The following is a 19,064-nucleotide window of genomic DNA, read 5'->3' on the forward strand; positions in this document are numbered from 1 at the left end:
GAACTTGCAGTTATATGTTCTTGGTGTAAATCTTATGGACTGTCGATAAATCCTAATAAGTCGCAAATTTTCATAATAGGTAATTCTATACAGATATCTAAAGTAAATGTTTCCTATCTTCCTCCAGTCTGTTTTGGTGGCTCAAAATTAGAATTTCATAGCAGTATTGAAAATATAGGCCTTATTCTAGACATCACACTTTCTTGGGGACCTCAAGTTGCTGAGATCGGTCGCAAAATATATGCTGCAATCGGCACATTGAGAAAGTGGAAAAATTTCTTGCCTATCGAAACTAAGATATCACTTACCCACACACTTCTTTTCCCTATTCTTGGTTACGCTGATGTCTGCTATTCTGACCTGTCTGAAACTCTCCTTAATTAACTTGAACGCCTTCAAAACATGATCATCAGATTCATATTTGGTTTAAGAAAGTACGATCGTATCTCAGGTTATCGAGCACAGCTTAACTGGCTTAAAATAAGAGAACGCCGCAACTTACATCTTCTATCTTTTCTCTACTCTATCCTTTTCCATCCCACTACTCCCCCATATCTAAAAAAATGTTTTACTTTTCTTGGCTCGGACGTGCCTAGTACCGTACTATTACTTTATTAGTTACCTAGTACGTTAAGCCTTCGTTCTCAAGGTGACAACAGACTTAAACATCCTATATCGCACAGTCAATGTTACAGCGAATCTTTTTGTGTTAAGGCTGTAAAACTGTGGAATCCCGCGAGACATTCGCCAAGCGGAGTCGATTGATGTTTTTAAACGACGTGTTAAAAAACATTTACTATCTACATATCGTTAATAAAACTTATTTGTATGATATTTATATATTATTGTTAGTAAATAATTATTTGTTAATGTATTTTATATGTATCTAATTATGTTTTATGCATATTATTATGTAATTATATGTATGTCTCAATGCAGTTATGTATATGTATGTGTACGTAGGTATGTATGTATGTATGTATTTGTGTGTATATGTGTATTATATATTATATACTAAAATATTTACTTATTTATATGTTTTTTTTCTTTTTTAATAATTATGTAAGTCTATTATATCGTAGTTTTTATCTTTTTATTATTGATTTTTCCTCCTTAATTTGTGCACACTGCTAACCGCTGCTACTGTATCGTGTCCAGTACCCAAAGGTTATCTGGAAGAAATCGCTATTTAGCGATAAGATCGCCTTTGTACATCTTGTATTGTATCTTTCTTTATATATGTCTGTATTTCGGTGTACATTAAGAATAAATAAAATAAATAAATAAATCATGTAACAGTGTTACAGGAAGTTAAATAATTGAACAATTCAAGTAGCACAACTTACGTGCAGCTCGTCCGCAGACGCGCTCGGAACGTGCCTGAGTTGGAACCCGTCTCGCGCCAAATACCTGTAACACTAGCTCTTGTGAACAATTTACTAACTGCTTAGAATCAAAGTTTGTCAATTTATTGAATTTGAGTATTAAATTTTTTTACAGAGAAAGAAAATTTGTTTTTTTATTATTTCATATCAACTTGGACTGCAATGGGCTGCAATGATGATGATGACGAATTATTTCATATCAAAGGTTGCTTTTTTGACCACAAGGTTCTAATTCTGGTGTATTTTTTTTTCGATGAGAATATTTCTCTGTTATCGATATTAGATTCTTTTGTCAAAGGAATCCACAAGGTATCTTATTTTTATTTTCCTTTTTACTCGCTACGATTATCTAGATTTATAAGTCCATTGTGCGTATCCATCTATATCCATTGAATCCGAGTTATGAACATCATTTTAGGTTGAATGGTCAAATCTAATCCATTTCTTTGATAAACGGGATTTGTAACACAAACACATTTTTCAAATAGTATCATTCATTATATGACGATAGTTGAGATTATTAAGCGCATGAAAGTTGTTATATCCGCCATCTCGCATTTTAGCAATGTGGTAAATTAAGCTCCAATCTTTTTCCAATATGGAGAAAGAAACCTATGCCCAACAGTGAAATATTATAGGATGAATGCATTCAAACTAGTAAATAATAAAGTAACAAAAATCAACCAAAACATTTCCAAGCTATTCTGGTAACTTTGAAACTTATATCAGTTCAGTTCAGCCATTCACATTCCACTGCTGGACATAGGCCTCTCCAAGCTCACACCAGAAATTCCGCTTTTCCGCAACCCTTATCCAGCCTACACCGGTAATCTTACGTAGATCGTCGGTCAACCGGGCCAGGGGACGTCCCACTCTACGTTTCCCACCTGCGTTCTCCTGACACGTCTGCCTTTTTTGTTTACAAAACTTATATATTGATATATGACATTCAGGAAATCTCGCATCCCCTCTATTTTTCTTCTTTAGAACAAAACCTAGAAGAATCTATTCGCATGTGGTTCAGTCTTGTGTCTGTCCGTTTACGTCAAAATTATTTAAAATGGTATCCATAAATTAATGAAGTTACTTGTTAAATAACGCGATTAAGGATTTGAGTGTATATTTCAAGTAAAGCAAATTCACTACTAAACACTAAAAAAGGGCTATACAGGCTGTGTCAAATTATATAACAACAATGTTGAAACGTAAATACATAGAAAGGACTCTCGAAGCGAGACCTTCCGGTTGAGATAATAGCGGATAAGAAGGTACGTGATAAGTGAATGATACCGCTGAGTCGGAGAGGGTCGGTGGGTATAGGGTTGCGGGGATCTTATCGAATTACCTTTTTTGGAATATAAGACTATTGAAAAAATAAATCTTATTTGAAACATAAATATTTTATTTCTTATCGTATTGATGGCCACCACAAAATGAAATAATATTATAAATAAATACATATAAATAATTACCTTATAACATACACACATGGTCGTTTGTTCCCATGTTAAGCAACTTAATGCTTGTGTTACGGGTAACAGTCGACTGTTATAGCTAAATATTTTTTTGGTAAATTTACATATAAATAATACAGATATTAATATATAAATACACATATTACTCACAGACTCAGGCGGGAATCGAAACTGCAACCCGCGGAACAGAAAGCAGGACCACTACAAACTGCGCCAACGGGCTCGATATTCTTGTGCTTCGTAAAATTAGCAATTTTAAACATTAGCGTAACTTAGTTTTAATGTAATATTTTAAAAATATTATTATAAATAACAAATACATGACAGAATACAAATAGTAAAAGCTAAGACAGTAAAAGTAATTAAAAAAAAAAAAGTAATTGTCAAATTAAAATAAGGAATATAACTTCCAATAACCGTTTGACACAGATAATCAAAAAAATACACAAATACCTTTTTGTACTAAACGTACTGCTACACTTGTTTTGTAATGAATGATAAATATATCATTATGACGTAATAAGAAAAGAGATTAGATCATATAAAGACTACCCTATCTCCCAAGTCAGACCAAACTACAAATGCTAACAAAATTTGATAAAAATTGGTTCAGTAGTTTCGGAGTTTATCGCCCACATACATCGTGACAAAACATATATATATATATATATATATATATATATATATATTTATATATATTTAGTTATTATTATTATATATATATATATATATATATAGATAGGTAATTTAAATGTCACAATTTCAAAACATATCCAAAATATTATGAGAAGCAATTAAAACATTATCTGACGATGACGAATCACGAAAATAATAGCTTACTCCGCGCTAAACTGGGTTCATAAAATGTTCATGTCGTAATTACAAGTGAAATTAACGTTACATCCCCAATTATCGTTTTGGTCGTACAAAGTCATTTACAGATATTATTTATGGTTTTCCGATATCCATTATGTATTTCATTTGCTTCGATTCGAGTAATGTCAATCAAATTAATTAATATTATTATAATAAGCTTCTTTTGTCTCCGGATAATAAGTTCGTTTGTAAATGAATGGAAATAAATACACATTTTGTATACATTTTTATTATTATTTATTATAGCAGTTGTTCTGAAACATAGAGTATCATATATTGTTTGTTTTATATATACTTACAGTAAACATAGTACTTTAGTTTTCATACATTTTTACGTATAATAAAAGTGTAATGAATCAGAATGATAACCTAATCTTCATTTAGATAGTGGAAATGAAGTATACACGAATTTATCTGAAACTACTGCTAACGACTGTTGATCAGCTGGCGCTTTCGAGTTTTCAAGAGGTGCTATTATGTTCTGTAATTAATGGCAGCACCGTGATAAAGGCTGAATGTGGAATTCGTATTGCTAAAGAAAATTTGTTCACGTGCGCATAGGTAGAGCAATGTGGTGAATTAAGATTGAAAAATTAGGAACTTTTATAAAATCTCTTAGATCTTAGATCTCCTTAATACGGCCCAGTCGCAAAATTAGTTCTTCGTAGACGTTTACTAGCTATTAACATCTTCCTGACAAGTTACAAGTTTGGAGCATAAAAAATAAAGCCAGCCGTTTTTGAGATTTCACGATGAGTCAATGGCCTATATATAATATATATAACGTTATAACTATATATAAATTTGTATAAATGTTTTAAAGTAAAACTTATTTAGTTATAATAATTATGTTTGCCAATAACTAAAGTGTAACCAAATATTTCGAGAAATTTCAAAAATCAAATATCACTGATTTAGTAGACATACACACAACTCACGTGAAAATACTAAAAATGTAAAACGAATGGGATTTAATCCTTTGCTTTAGGTTTCCAGTCTTATGATTATCTTCTTCTGTCAGTATTAATCTTGTTTAAAAACTTCTTAGTTATCTAGTATGAACTTTTGTGTGTATGTGTGTGTATGTATGTGTGTCTGTGTATATGTGTGTGTTTGTATGTATGTAAACATACTATCTATGTAAGTATGTATGTCTATTTATTGAGTTGCTTCCTATTATTTTTTATAAAATTATACTCTACACCTACGCCGTCAATATACCATCTTCTTTGCCCTAAGGTTGCCTGGAAGAGATTGCTCTTAAGCAATAAGGCCGCCTTTTGTACTTTTTTTTTCTACTAATTATTGCTAATGTTGCTAGCTTATGTTATTTGTTTGGTGTACAATAAAGTGTTAAATAATAATAATAATGTAGCAATAACACAATGAAATACACATTTCTCCAATGAAGTTTAAGGGATACAAAATGCATCTGTATTCGTGAATTATTTCATATTTAAATGCACCTGTGCATGAACAATTAATTAGAAGGTTAAATTGTAAGTTTTCTCTTGTTGTCTCACCGCCGTGCGTCTGGCTACAAGCCAAAATGCTAACACTCGTAAAAGGAAACCAAATTAGATTTTGTTCCACTTCGGTTGTGTTCAATTTGCTATTTGTTTAACATCCTGTGTTATATCGTGTAATATTTACTTTTCATTACCAATGAAACGATAAGTTACATTTTAAAGTCTTAGCCAATATAAAAGTGGTACTAGTAGCATTGAATATTGTATTTTTTTTTCTCTTTTCACTTGAAATTAATAGTACCTACTGTCCTAAAACTCACACGAATATACGACTGTTGTGGACTAATTGTGGCGTAGTTTGTCTTATTAATAGTGAAAAATAAATGTTAAAGTCTAAATTGGTATTTTTCTCAGAAACAATAGCCTAGTTTGCCCTCAAAATAACTTTCACCTTTAACTACTGTACATTTATCCTATTTGTTCTTATTGAACAGAAGCAACACACTTCAGCAGTCAACTTTACTTGTATGCGGCCAACGATGTACAGGACATCGGGACATCGATAACAATATCGATTGTCGGGAGATTTACTCCTCCAGATTTATTTGGTCACCAACCACTATCTTTAAAATACTAAGGTTTAACTATTTTTTTTTCCATTATTAAAAGTAAATAACAAACAACAAAACTAGTACAAAGAGTTTTTTATCTCAATACATAAAAGTACTCAAACATCCATTACTATGTAACTATTTTTTTTAATTTAACTATTGACGATGAGTTCTGACACTCAATGTTAAAAACGTAATCAATAATATTCAGCTTTATAACAAAATTTCAATGTAGACAAACATCGTTAACTGGACACATTTTAATGTATTGACCAATAAATTACTTCGCATATCACTGTACATTCTTTTAAACATTTATTGCTTTCTAAGAAACTACGAAACACACTGCTGTCGTGTTTACATTAATTAACTGTATTATTTCTCTTATTTTACAGCTTTTTAAATACAACTTCATTTCATAATGGTCATTAAAATTCCTTTTATATCATTTCTCAAAAGCTAATAAATGTTTCGATTTCAGAAATCAATCGACGTTCGTGTTATTTCCAGCTTTCGGCGAATTAAATCCAATTATCTATTCGAATCAAACGTCAGAAAATCAGATCGGAACAATTCTCATGTACCTGTTATATAAGACAATTATTTTACTATTTCGTGGTTCCTCTGTCCTCTGGTTAACTAGTGTTGTTTTGTTTGGAAACCAGTATAATGTGTGTGTGTGATTAAAATGTGTGTATGCTCCTCATCACTGAGGACCATGACCTCTTCCACTGACAACTTTTTTTCGGACAATGTCGCGCCATGTTGCTTTGTGGGTTGCGACGTGTAGTGCATCGTGGACTTTCGTGTCGAGTGCGATGCGGGTTTGGTCCGACCAACGCATCGGGCTTCGTCATCGAGGTCTCTTTCCTTCCAGTTTGCCGGTAATAACAATATTCTCCAAGTTGCCACCTTACTTTTGGGCAATGTGACCAAATTACTCAAGAATCCTCTGTAGGCAGGTGGTGTATACGAATCTCGTTTCTCGTCATTTATGTAAAAATATAAACGTGTTTATGTATAAATCATATACAAACAACGTTATTACCTTACAACATAGATATGCCATTGAAGAAGTGCCTATTCACAATTAATGTTCTAGTAATCTTACCTGAAGGTTATATCAGATTACAACCCCTTATATTTTCCGTGATCGAAATTATAATTTCAGTCAGTACTTCCACTATGTACCTATTTCGTAAATTATTATTCAGTAATTTCTTTCCTAGTGTATGTTTTTTCTTTTGCATTGATTAAAGTTCTAATATGTGAACAACAATAAATGTATTCAAAATACTATTCAAACCACAATTCTCGGCTAACTTTTAAAATATAAAAGCTTACATAAATATTGAAATGTGGTTAAATATTTTCCGGGGAAACATTTTTAATTTATTTAACTACACAAACGAAATAAAAACAACATAATATGATAAACAAAATTATTTTGGTTACTACTGGTATACCGCAAACAAAAAAAAATGTAATTACTTAAAACATACAGATTGGGCGTTTGAGTGTATTTTTTTTATTTGTTTATGGTAAATATATTTTATGTTAATGAGAACGAAGAAAATGTTAAGACAACATTAACAGTTAAGATAATAACGACATTCATAGAAATGTCCAAAAATAAACACATCCTTCCAGAGAAAAAAAAGTCATGCAATATAATGAACTGTATAATACTGGCTAATTATATTAATATACACATTTGCAATTAAAGCCTACGCGATGAAAGACTAAAAATAACAAAAGAAAAAATAGCCGTCAACAGATTTGAAAGTTTACCAAGTGTGACCTTTTCAGGTGAGATAACTCTTAACCACTAGAAAGATATGTGTGATGGGTGGATGATATTGCTGAGTCGTAGAGGATTGATTTGGGTTTTGGATATCAAGTCACCTTATTTTGCTAAGCAAGAAAGGATTTTCAAGAAATATTGTTAAGTGACTGTAGAAAAGTAAAAATATAAGCAGAGACTATAGTTAAGGTATTTTTTTTGATTTCACTGCTATTATTAGTAGAAAAGGAGGTTAAATTAACAAGTTCCTTGTAGGGTTATATTCAAGGCGATTATTTTATAATAGGAAAGCGATAGTCATTAAGGTATTGTAACGAGTTTTAAATTGAAACTAACAACGAAACTTAGGAAAAAAATAATTTTCGCTGTTTTAGTAAAATTACATAATTGCTTCTAAGTCAAATCATTTTACAAAAATATTTGTAGCAATGAAAAAACAAAAACTTTGCACAATTATATCGTCGGTGATACTGTGATACCGCAACTACAAAAAAAAAGTGACATTCCGTGCGTAAAGGCTCTTTATATCAGTTGCCATCGTCTCATTAAGTCAGCTGAGTGCTTCGTCTAATAAAAATGCTTCAAACGAGATAAGTCACCGCAGGAGCGACGGTCAGCCAAAAGTATTGCCAAAACCGCGTATCTACGTATCATGTCATAGAAAGAGTTGGCGTTTTATTTGTTGCTCGTGAACATAAAGGAGACTTCGAAGAGGATGAGATTGGTGCAGCGCTCGGGCAGCTTAAAAACGGGAGGGCCCCGGGGGAGGACGGAGTTACCACTGAACTCCTTAAAGCCGCAGGGCGACCAGTCCTGAAAGCCTTGGCAAGACTATTTAACGCCGTCATCCACTGAGGTACCACGCCGGAGGCGTGGTCCAGGAGTGTGGTGGTGCTGTTCTTTAAGAGAGGCGATAAGTCTCTGTTAAAGAATTACAGACCGATCTCACTTCTGAGCCACGTCTATAAGCTGTTTTCGAGGGTTGTTACGAATCGTCTCGCTAGAAGATTCGACGAATTCCAACCACCGGAGCAGGCTGGGTTTCGAAATGGCTACAGTACCGTAGACTACATCCATACTGTTCGGCAGATTATTTAAAAGACGGAAGAATATAATCAACCGCTGTGTATGGCATTTGTGGACTACGAGACGACGAGTGGAAGCCTTCGACTCTGTCGAAACCTGGGCTGTCCTGGACTCTCTGCAGAGATGTCATATCGACTGGCAATATATCGATGTACTGAAATCTATGTACGACGCGGCGACGATGACCGTTCATGTCAATGACCAAAGAACAAGAACTATTTCCCTCCGGCGCGGGGTAAGACAGGGTGTTGGAAACACCAACAAAAGACAATATTGTAATTAGCATTTAATAAGATAGCTATTTAAATTTTTTAAATGGTAACTCCAATCCGTCATATCTGTCTCGTTATCCTTTTTATACATTGTTGTCTCTCTCTCGGATTTGGATCGCCAGCAAGGCAGACGTGTTTCTTGTGCTTAAAAAAGTAATAAATAGTTAAGTGTGAAAACCGTCGTTTTGCATTCATAAAAAGCCATCAAGTCAACCGCCCACTATCTACCAGCAAGAGCGTCAAACATACAGTCCACTCAAAAACTAATATTCCTACATTTTGGTCCTTCGAGCCGGATAGTGGTGGCGTGGCTTCGAGTGTGGCGGCAACGCATCGTGGTTTTCTACAACTACACAACGAGAAGCAGCTTTCCGCGAGATCCACGAGGTTCGAGGAGCATTTTTAAAACCTGCAACGAAGGAGAAACATCCATTTGCAGTAATATCGAAAGATTCGATATCGGAAAAAAAAGCGGCTAGAAGTCCTGATTCTACGCCATCTTCTCCGTCATCGCGTCATACGCCGAGCAACGAATCAGAGGCCTTCGCGGCGTGCATCAAATCGAAGTTTCATTCGTCGAGGTCGCGCGGTTCGTCAATCGGCCAATCAGCGGTCGTTGCAGTGTGTAGCAATCGCGCGATTCGCCCGTCAGCCAATCAACGGCGTGCTTGATTTCGTCACGTTGCTGGTCCGCCAATCAGCGGCCTACGCTGCGATCAACGGTCACTTAATTACTGTGCAATCTTGCGCAGTTTTACAACGAAGAAGTTTTCAAGTTGCGATTCAGGAAAGTTTTTACATAGTTGCTTAATATTTGTGTTAACTAGTATTGCATTTAAGTTAAATGGCTTGTTAATTGTTATACATAGTGCTGCATGATGGCAGAGCTAAAAAAGCTCGTCTCTTCAAGGGGATATGTAAAGGGAAGCATTACAAGGCTGTCCCAACAAAGTTTTGTCGCCGACTCATACGAAAGTTTAATAGCAAAGAGGGATCGTTTAATTAAAATTTTTGCTGAGTATGATGAGTACAATAAGTTAATCTTAGCATTGGATCCTAGTGATTCCGAGAATTACTGTGAAATTGAAGATAAATATTATAGCGTCATCTCCATTTTGAATATTGAAATTGATAAAAAACAAAGTAAAGTTGTGCAGGTACCTACTGTGCAGAGTAATAACACTAAGTTACGTCTACCTACTATACAAATAGACAAGTTTACTGGTAAGTACAGTGACTATACACCGTTTATAAATCTGTTCAATTCCGTTATTAGTAAAGATGTAACATTGGACAATATCTCTAAGCTATACTATTTGAGGTCATTTCTTACGAATGAACCTTTCGATTTAATTAAAAATTTGCCATTAACCAGTGAAAGTTACCCGGAAGCCCTCCGGTTGTTAGATGAAAGATACAACAACAGATTCCTCATTGTAAATGAACTTAATGGTTCTTTATTGGATGTCAAAGCTTTGGTAGTAAAGTCCTCCCCTCAAAGTATAAGGGAGTTTGTCTCCCAGGTCAAACAAATACTAACATCACTAAAGAATTTAGGCTCTAAAGTTGAAGCATGGGATGAGATTGTTTTATGTATTTTGTTACGCAAATTAGATAACTACACCAAGGAACACTACCAGTTGGAGCGGGATGGAAAGAAATATCCCACAGTTCAGGAGATCTTGGACTTCCTCGAGAAGAGGGCATTGGCTCTGGAAAATTGTGAACATGTGGCTCCACCCAAGAAGGCTGTAGTCAACGTAACATCAACCTCATCAAGTAACAAACCATGTTTTTATTGTAATGCTGGTGACCACAAACTCTATAATTGTAAAACTTTCAAATGCTTACCTGCTAAGGAACGATTTGAGTTCATTCAAAATAAAAAGTTATGTCAGGTATGTTTAAATCAACATAAAAAGAAATGTAGGTTCCATTTCAAATGCGGTGAGTGCAAGAAATCCCATAATTCACTTGTACATTATGAACCATCACCGTCACCTGTTACATTAATGTCAGGTAACACTTTTAATGATATCTTACTTCCCACAGCTATGGTCAAGCTTGTAGGCAAGGATAACTGCGAAGTTCATGTGAAGGCTATCCTTGATTCAGCGTCTCAAGCATCCATGATAACAAGTAGTGTTGTTGAGAAATTAAAATTGGCTCCTATTCAAAATAAGTTGGATATAATAGGAGTCACAAATTCAAAACATACTTCCATGTTTTCTGTGTCTGTGGACTTGTGTTCATTAACATCTAATTATAAAACCTCTTTAAATTGCCAGGTGGTTAAGAAAATAACGTGTAAACTCCCCCATAGCAGGATAGATATTTCTAAAATAAATATCCCTGCCAATACTGTTCTGGCGGATAAAACTTTCCAAACACCATCTGAAATAGATTTGTTAATAGGTGCGGATGTGTTTTTCCAAGTCCTGTTGCCGCCTGAGAACGAGAATATAACACAACCACAACTAATAAACACAAGGTTTGGACATGTAGTAGCGGGAGGGCTGCCTGTACAGCAGGCCTCTAAGTCTAAGGTAACCTCTTTGCTTTGCTTAACATGCGAGAATGATGTTAATGAAACTGTAAAACGCTTTTGGAAGGCTGAACAAGTCCCGAAAATATTTAATGAAAAATTAACTGAACACGAGCTCGCTGAGAGTATTTTTCAAAATTCAGTTCAAATTGTAAACAAAACTTTCTATGTTGATATGCCTTTGAAGGTACCATTAGAGGATGTAAACAATACACTTGGTAACTCATTCGATTCTGCATATCATAGATTTCTTAACTTAGAAAAAAAAGTTACAAAAAAATTCTTTATTGAAAATTGAATACAATAAATTCATTAATGAGTTTATAACATTAGGTCATGCTGAATATGTGGAGCTTAGTTCTTACAATTTAAATAACGATCCTGTATATTTTTTACCACATCATGCTGTCATAAATGAAAGTAGTAAAACAACAAAAGTTAGGGCAGTATTCGATGCTTCTATGCAGACAAAAAAGAAAGTTTCACTTAATGATTTAATGTTGAATGGGCCTCCAGTTCAAAAAGAGCTATTTGATATTGTTCTCTTGTTTCGCTTTGGTGATTATACTTTTTCAGCTGATATTCAGAAAATGTATAGATGTGTGATGCTTAATCCTCAATTTACGCCGCTACAAAATATTCTTTTTCGCAATAACACAGAGGAAGAAATAAAATGCTTACGTCTTAAGACTGTTACTTATGGCTTGAAAAGCTCAGCTTATCTAGCTACACGTTGCTTGAAAGAGCTTGCAATAAGGTTTGGGAACAATTACCCGCTAGGTGCGATTATATTGCTTAATAACTGCTATGTTGATGATGTGCTTTATGCAGACTCAAATCTAAATATTATGTTAGATGCAAGGAAACAGTTACAAGAGTTGCTTAGCTTGGGGAACTTTAACACTCACAAGTGGGCGTCTAACTCACCCACACTACTAGATAATATTCCAAATTCTCAAAGGCAGTTTGATGAGCTTGAACTACAAAAACAAGAATGTAGCATGAAGGCATTGGGCTTAACAATTAACATGAAACAAGATTGCTTTAAAATTAGTTTTCCTTCATTACCTAATACTGATAAACCTACGAAAAGGGATATTTTAAGTTACATAGCACGTTTCTATGATCCCATGGGTTTTATTAGTCCTATAGTTATTAAAGCTAAAGCATTAATGCAACAACTTTGGTCAGAGGGTATAGGCTGGAATGACATTGCACCTGAAGGCATTAGAGTGGAATGGCTTCATTTCATTGACAGTTTGTCTAAAATGCATATCATTGAAATACCGAGAAATGTTTCAGTTCCTGAGTCAGCTGTCTCAGTGCAGTTGATTGGATTTGCTGATGCTTCCAGCACCGTTGGCTATGGGTGTTGTATATACCTACGAGTAGTCAATATTTCAGGCGAGGTTAAGGTATTGTTATTCTGTTCCAAGTCGCGTGTCAATCCTATAAGTAAAAGGTTATCAGTACCAAGATTAGAATTAAATGCTGCTCATTTGCTTTCTTTATTAATTGACAGAGTCTATAATATTTTAAAGGTAAAGGTTAAAGTTGATGGTGTTGTGTTATATTCGGATTCCCAGGTTGTTTTAGCTTGGCTAAAAATAGAAATAACAAGATTATTACCTTATGTTGCAAATAGAGTAAAAATAATTAAAGAAAAAACATTAGCATGGAACTGGTATTATGTAAGGTCACAGGACAACCCTGCTGATTTAATTAGTAAAGGAGTAGATCCCTGTGAATTATCTTCATGCGATCTCTGGTGGCACGGGCCCTCGTTTTTGCACTCTCCTACTTATTCAGTTGAAGAAAGTAGTGTAGATGTGGTATTGCCTGGTGACTTACCTGAGCTGAAGGTTGTTCCTGATTCAGCAGTTTCTTTGATTGTTCAAAGAGATCAGGGCTGTTTCCAATTTTTAACTAGATTTTCCAACCTTAATAAGGTTATTAGAATAATGGCGTATGTAATAAGATTCATAAACAATCTCAGACCAAAAATTAATAAAAATTTAGATTCTTTTCTTCATAGTTCTGAATTACAACAAGCTTTAATGTTAATTATAAAAAATGAACAACATATTTATTTTAAGGATGAAATAAAAGCTTTGAAAAAGAATGAAAATGTTAAGGGTCCCCTAAAACCATTACATCCCTTCTTAGATAGTCAGGGTTTAGTTAGAGTGGGAGGACGTCTTCAAAATACAGACTTTTCATTTGCACGAAAACATCCAATGATATTACCAAAAGGTTCATTTATAACTGATCTTATAATAAGCCATGAACATTTAAGATTGTTACATGCCGCACCTAAATTGATGCTGGCTCATTTAAACCAAAAATATTGGATTATAAACGGTGTACGAGAAATAAAAAAGATAACACATAAATGTATTACGTGTTTCAGATTAAAGGCCAGCACCGCAAAGCAGCTGATGGGTTCCTTGCCTCAGCAGCGTATTACTGCCGCTCGACCGTTCGAAAGGGTCGGGATAGACTTCGCTGGCCCCGTAGATGTTAAAAATTCTCGATTACGACGTGCCGTAGTTTCCAAGGGTTATGTTTGTGTGATAGTTTGCTTTGTTACTAAGGCTGTTCATCTTGAACTTTCTTCAGATTTGTCAACTGACGCGTTTTTAGCCTGTTTTAAACGATTTATCGCTCGTCGCGGCTTACCCAGCGAAGTCTTTTGCGACAACGGCGGGTGTTTTAGAAGGGCAAGCAACCAGTTGGCTGATTTGTATAAGCTGCACGCTTCTGCCGGTCATCAAACCTTGGTACAAGAATATGCTACTAATCAAGGCATAAAATTCCATTTTACACCAAGTTATTCACCAGTGTTTGCCGGACTTGCAGAAGCAGCTGTTAAAAGCATGAAATTCCATTTAAAACGCATTGTTTTAAAATCTGTATTAACCTATGAACAATTGCTCACTGTTCTGGCTCAAATTGAGGCAGTATTAAATTCTAGACCTTTGTTACCTATGTCTGCTGATAGCTCTGATTTTAGTTACCTGACGCCAGGGCATTTTCTGATAGGAACCTCTATGGTTGCATATCCTGAAAGCAATGTTACTGATGTACCTGTTCATAGGCTTAAACATTGGCAAATGTGTAATAAATTGACTCAACAGTTTTGGAATGTATGGCACAAATATTATTTAAATACTCTGCAGAATAGGCCTAAGTGGCGCGATGATCTACCTAATGTAACTGAAGGCATGTTAGTAATTTTAAAAGAGCCAAAGGCACCTCCATTGTTTTGGCCAATGGCAAGAGTAGTAAAGGTTTTTCCTGGTAAGGATGGCAAAGTTAGAACGTTAAATTTACAAATTCCCAATGGGAAAATTTACAATAGGTCCTTGTCAAGTATCTGTATTTTACCTTTTAATTATAATAGTAACGATTAAGTTTTTATTATTGTAAATTGTTAATTAACATTTCAAAGACTGACAAACTGCATTATAATAAATATTATCAAGTTCCTATTTAAAATTTATTCTTGCCTGATGGTCATAAAAGGGTTCAATTCAATTTTTCCTTGTATTGAACTAACCTTAATATTAGTTATCTTTAAGAAAAAAAAAAAAATGTTTTTATTAAGCATTGTGCCTTGTTATTGTGTTAATGTAAGTTTCCTTTAATTAGTTAATTTTGATTCTGCGTTAACCTATACTTTGACTTAAATTGTACAATCGTTCTGTAAGATAGGGTGTTAGAAATTAAGAAATGTATATCATTTTGTAAAATAACACAAAATAAATTGTTTGCCGCGTAAGTGGGCAGCATGTTGGAAACACCAACAAAAGACAATATTGTAATTAGCATTTAATAAGATAGCTATTTAAATTTTTTAAATGGTAACTCCAATCCGTCATATCTGTCTCGTTATCCTTTTTATACATTGTTGTCTCTCTCTCGGATTTGGATCGCCAGCAAGGCAGACGTGTTTCTTGTGCTTAAAAAAGTAATAAATAGTTAAGTGTGAAAACCGTCGTTTTGCATTCATAAAAAGCCATCAAGTCAACCGCCCACTATCTACCAGCAAGAGCGTCAAACATACAGTCCACTCAAAAACTAATATTCCTACACAGGGGGATGTAATATCACCGAAACTGTTTACCACTGCGCTAGAGGATGTTTTTAAGACCTTAGATTGGGGGGAACGAGGCATCAACTTCAACGGTTAATTTATCTCTCACCTTCGTTTCGCCGACGATATTGTCATCTTTGCGGAGACGCTGGATGAGTTAGGCCAAATGCTGGCCGGCCTAAACGAGTCCTCCCGACGTGTCGGTCACTGTATGAACTTGGATAAGACGAAAGTCATGTTTAACAACCAAGTCATACCGATACCGGTATCGGTCGATGGTACCCTTCTCGAAGTTGTTCAGGATTATATTTACCTAGGCCATACTATCCAACTGGGTCGCAACAACTTCGAGAGGGAGGCCGATAGGAGGATTCGGTTGGGCTAGGCGGCGTTTGGCAGGCTTCGTCGAGTCTTCACTTCGAAGATTCCGCAATGCTTGAAAACAAAAGTCTTCGAACAATGCGTCCTGCCTGTGTTAACATACGCAGCCGAGACGTGGACACTGATGAAGGGACTGGTCCACAAGTTTAGGGTCGCTCAACGTGCAATGGAACGGGCTATACTTGGGGTTTCTCTTAAAGATAGGATTACAAATGAGACTATCCGCGAGAGAACGAAAGTAACCGACGTAGCCTACAGAACTAGCAAGTTGAAGTGGCAGTGGGCTGGTCATTTGTGTCGCAGGACCGATGGCCGTTGGAGTAGACGGGTCCTAGAGTGGAGACCGCGTCTTGGCAAACGCAGTGTGGGACGTCCTCCGGCCCGTTGGACCGACGATATACGTAAGATTGCCGGTGTCGGCTGGATGAGGATTGCGGAAGACCGGGATGTCTGGCGCGAACTTGGGGAGGCCTATGTCCAGCAGTGGACTGCGATAGGCTGAAGTGATAGTGGTGACATAAAGGAGTTTCCTAAGGCATTTTTGACTTGAAAGTACTACGTTCACTAAATTTTGTAGTGTCTTTGTGGGTCTCCCCACCGTGCCTCGGAGAGCACGTTAGGCCGTCGCTCCCGGTTGTTATCATGTACACGTGATAGCGTTATTCATAGTAGCCTTACCCGCATTGGAGCAGTGTGGTGGATTAAGCTCAAATCCTTCTCCTACATGGGGAAAGAGGCATGGAGTATGTTTGTCCAGCAGATCTAATAAAATACCATCTGTAAATATTTTGCAGTTCTAATAATATTACACTTGTTTTTAAATGATAACATATTTTTTTAGTCGTTTCACAAGAAACGTCAATTTCAAATCAGTCTATCAATTTGATTTTAATCAAGTAGAAAGTCTAATAACATACGCACACGGTCGTCTGTTCTTATGGTAAGCAACTTAATGCTTGTGTTACAGGTAACAGCCGACTGTTTTTTTTTTATAAACATACATATAAATAATACATATAAATATATATTTTTATATAAATATATAAATACAAATATTATATTACACCCAGACTCAGGCGGGAATCGAACCCGCAACCCGCAGAACAGAAAGCAGGGCCACTACAAACTGCGCCAACGGGCTAGTCAAGTAGTAGTATTTATATTAGAACAACTTACTAACAAGTTTCTAATCAAAGTTGCTTAAGATTAATCGTGACGCAATCACTGTCGCTATTACATAGAACAATCAAATAATTGCGCCAAGGGATAGTTCAGGAACTGCTTCGTACAACCGCAACACTCCAACAGCCGAAAGTTAAAGAGTAAATGGCTTAGAATTTCTGGAATGTTCGAATACCAACCGTAGTTGCAAAGTTAACTATTGTGAAATAAATTCGTACTAATTTCTTGTAGTAATTATTTATTGGAACTGATGGAGCAATTATTAGCTTTTTTTCTACAAGTAGCAGCCATTTCATAGTACTCGTAACAAACAAACTTTTTACTCCTCGCGTTAAAAAAATAAATCCTAGACACATTAAAATTATATTTAATAAATAAAAATGTGCAGATATTTTTTTTCTCCGTGTGTAAAATCAAAATAAAAATGTATAATTCAATCATGTCAATTTTTCCAGGATTCTACTCAATTTTCTATTTCATGTATAAAAAAGGTTTTAATAACCATTCAGGTAAGAAAACTGTTGGTTTTTGTTTCGGTGTGTTTTCACAGTTTCTCGACTTTATTACGCATTTTCTTATTCACGTAATTAACTGACATACAATATTCTGAATGACATCTTGATTTCGTTGTCATCAATATTTCTAAGAAATAAGAGTCATTTGAAGACACGTAAACGGTGTGTGTACATATACTATTTTATACTGTATTTGTCTCCAATGTTCAGTATACTGTTTATGATATTTAGTTCGTTTCTTTAAATATTTGCTTTACGATAAAAAAATTAAAGTCTGAATTTTAACCTTTTATATTATTTTATAATTATTAACCTACCTCTATTATTTTTTTAACCGACTTCCAAAAAAGGAGGAGGTTCTCAATTCGATTGTATTTTATTTTATTTATTTATTTTTTTTTTTTTTTATGTATGTTACATCAGAACTTTTGACTCGGTGGAGCGATTTCGACAAATTTTCTTTTAATCGAAAGGTGGTGTGTGCCAATTGGTCCCATTTAAATTTATTTGAGATCTAACAACTACTTTTTGAGCTATATCTAATAATGCGTTTTTACTTGACGCTTTTTTCGTCGACCTACGTTGTACTATATATACCGCATAACTTTCTACTGGATGTACGGATTTTGATAATTCTTTTTTTGTTGGAAAGGAGATGTCCCAAGTTAAGTACCATGATAAGAAAACCAGGATCTGATGATGGAATCCTAGAGAAATCGAGGGAAACTCTTGAAAATCCGCAATAACTTTTTACTAGGTGTACCGATTTTGATAATTCTTTTTTTGTTGGAAAGAAAATATCCCTAGCTTAGTACCATGATAGGGAAACCAGGATCTGATGATGGGATCCCAGAGAAATCGAGGGAACTTCTTGAAAATCCGCAATAACTTTTTATTAGGTGTACCGATTTTAATGATTTTTAATTTAATCGAAAGCCGAAGTTTATCATGTGGTCACATTTAAATTTCATCGAGATCTGATAACTACTTTTTGAGTAATCTTTGATAATGCGTTGTTACTTGACTATTTTTTCGTCGATCTGCGTTGTATTACTCGTCGATGTAATTGAAGTCGGTTTTTTTTTTTCGTTTGTTCCTATTAGATTATTTATTTCATTTAAAATAAAAGAATATAAGATACTGGAAATATAACTGAAGTAGTCCCGTCTGCTTCGTAGATAATATTCCTACAAAACGGTCGCTGTCAATATCTGTTTTTTGTTATAGCAAATGGGTCTGATGTCGTTACTTGGTCACTCAGACCAGTATTAAAATATCTTATTTTAAAACGTAGAAGCTTTGAAGCTGTTACGAACTCATGTCAGGTTGATCGTCTCCACATGTTTACAATACGTCAAATAAATTTA

At 34.9% G+C, this 19,064-nt stretch overlaps 1 pseudogene; it reads left to right on the top strand.

The window, feature by feature from the left end:
* LOC123667538 overlaps positions 1 to 15,923 on the top strand; it is a 94,182-nt pseudogene extending 78,259 nt beyond the window's left edge.
* The last annotated feature ends 3,141 nt before the right edge of the window (positions 15,924 to 19,064 follow it).

Source organism: Melitaea cinxia, chromosome 28 (genome assembly GCF_905220565.1).
Source record: "Melitaea cinxia chromosome 28, ilMelCinx1.1, whole genome shotgun sequence".
Classification (NCBI taxonomy): domain Eukaryota; kingdom Metazoa; phylum Arthropoda; class Insecta; order Lepidoptera; family Nymphalidae; genus Melitaea; species Melitaea cinxia.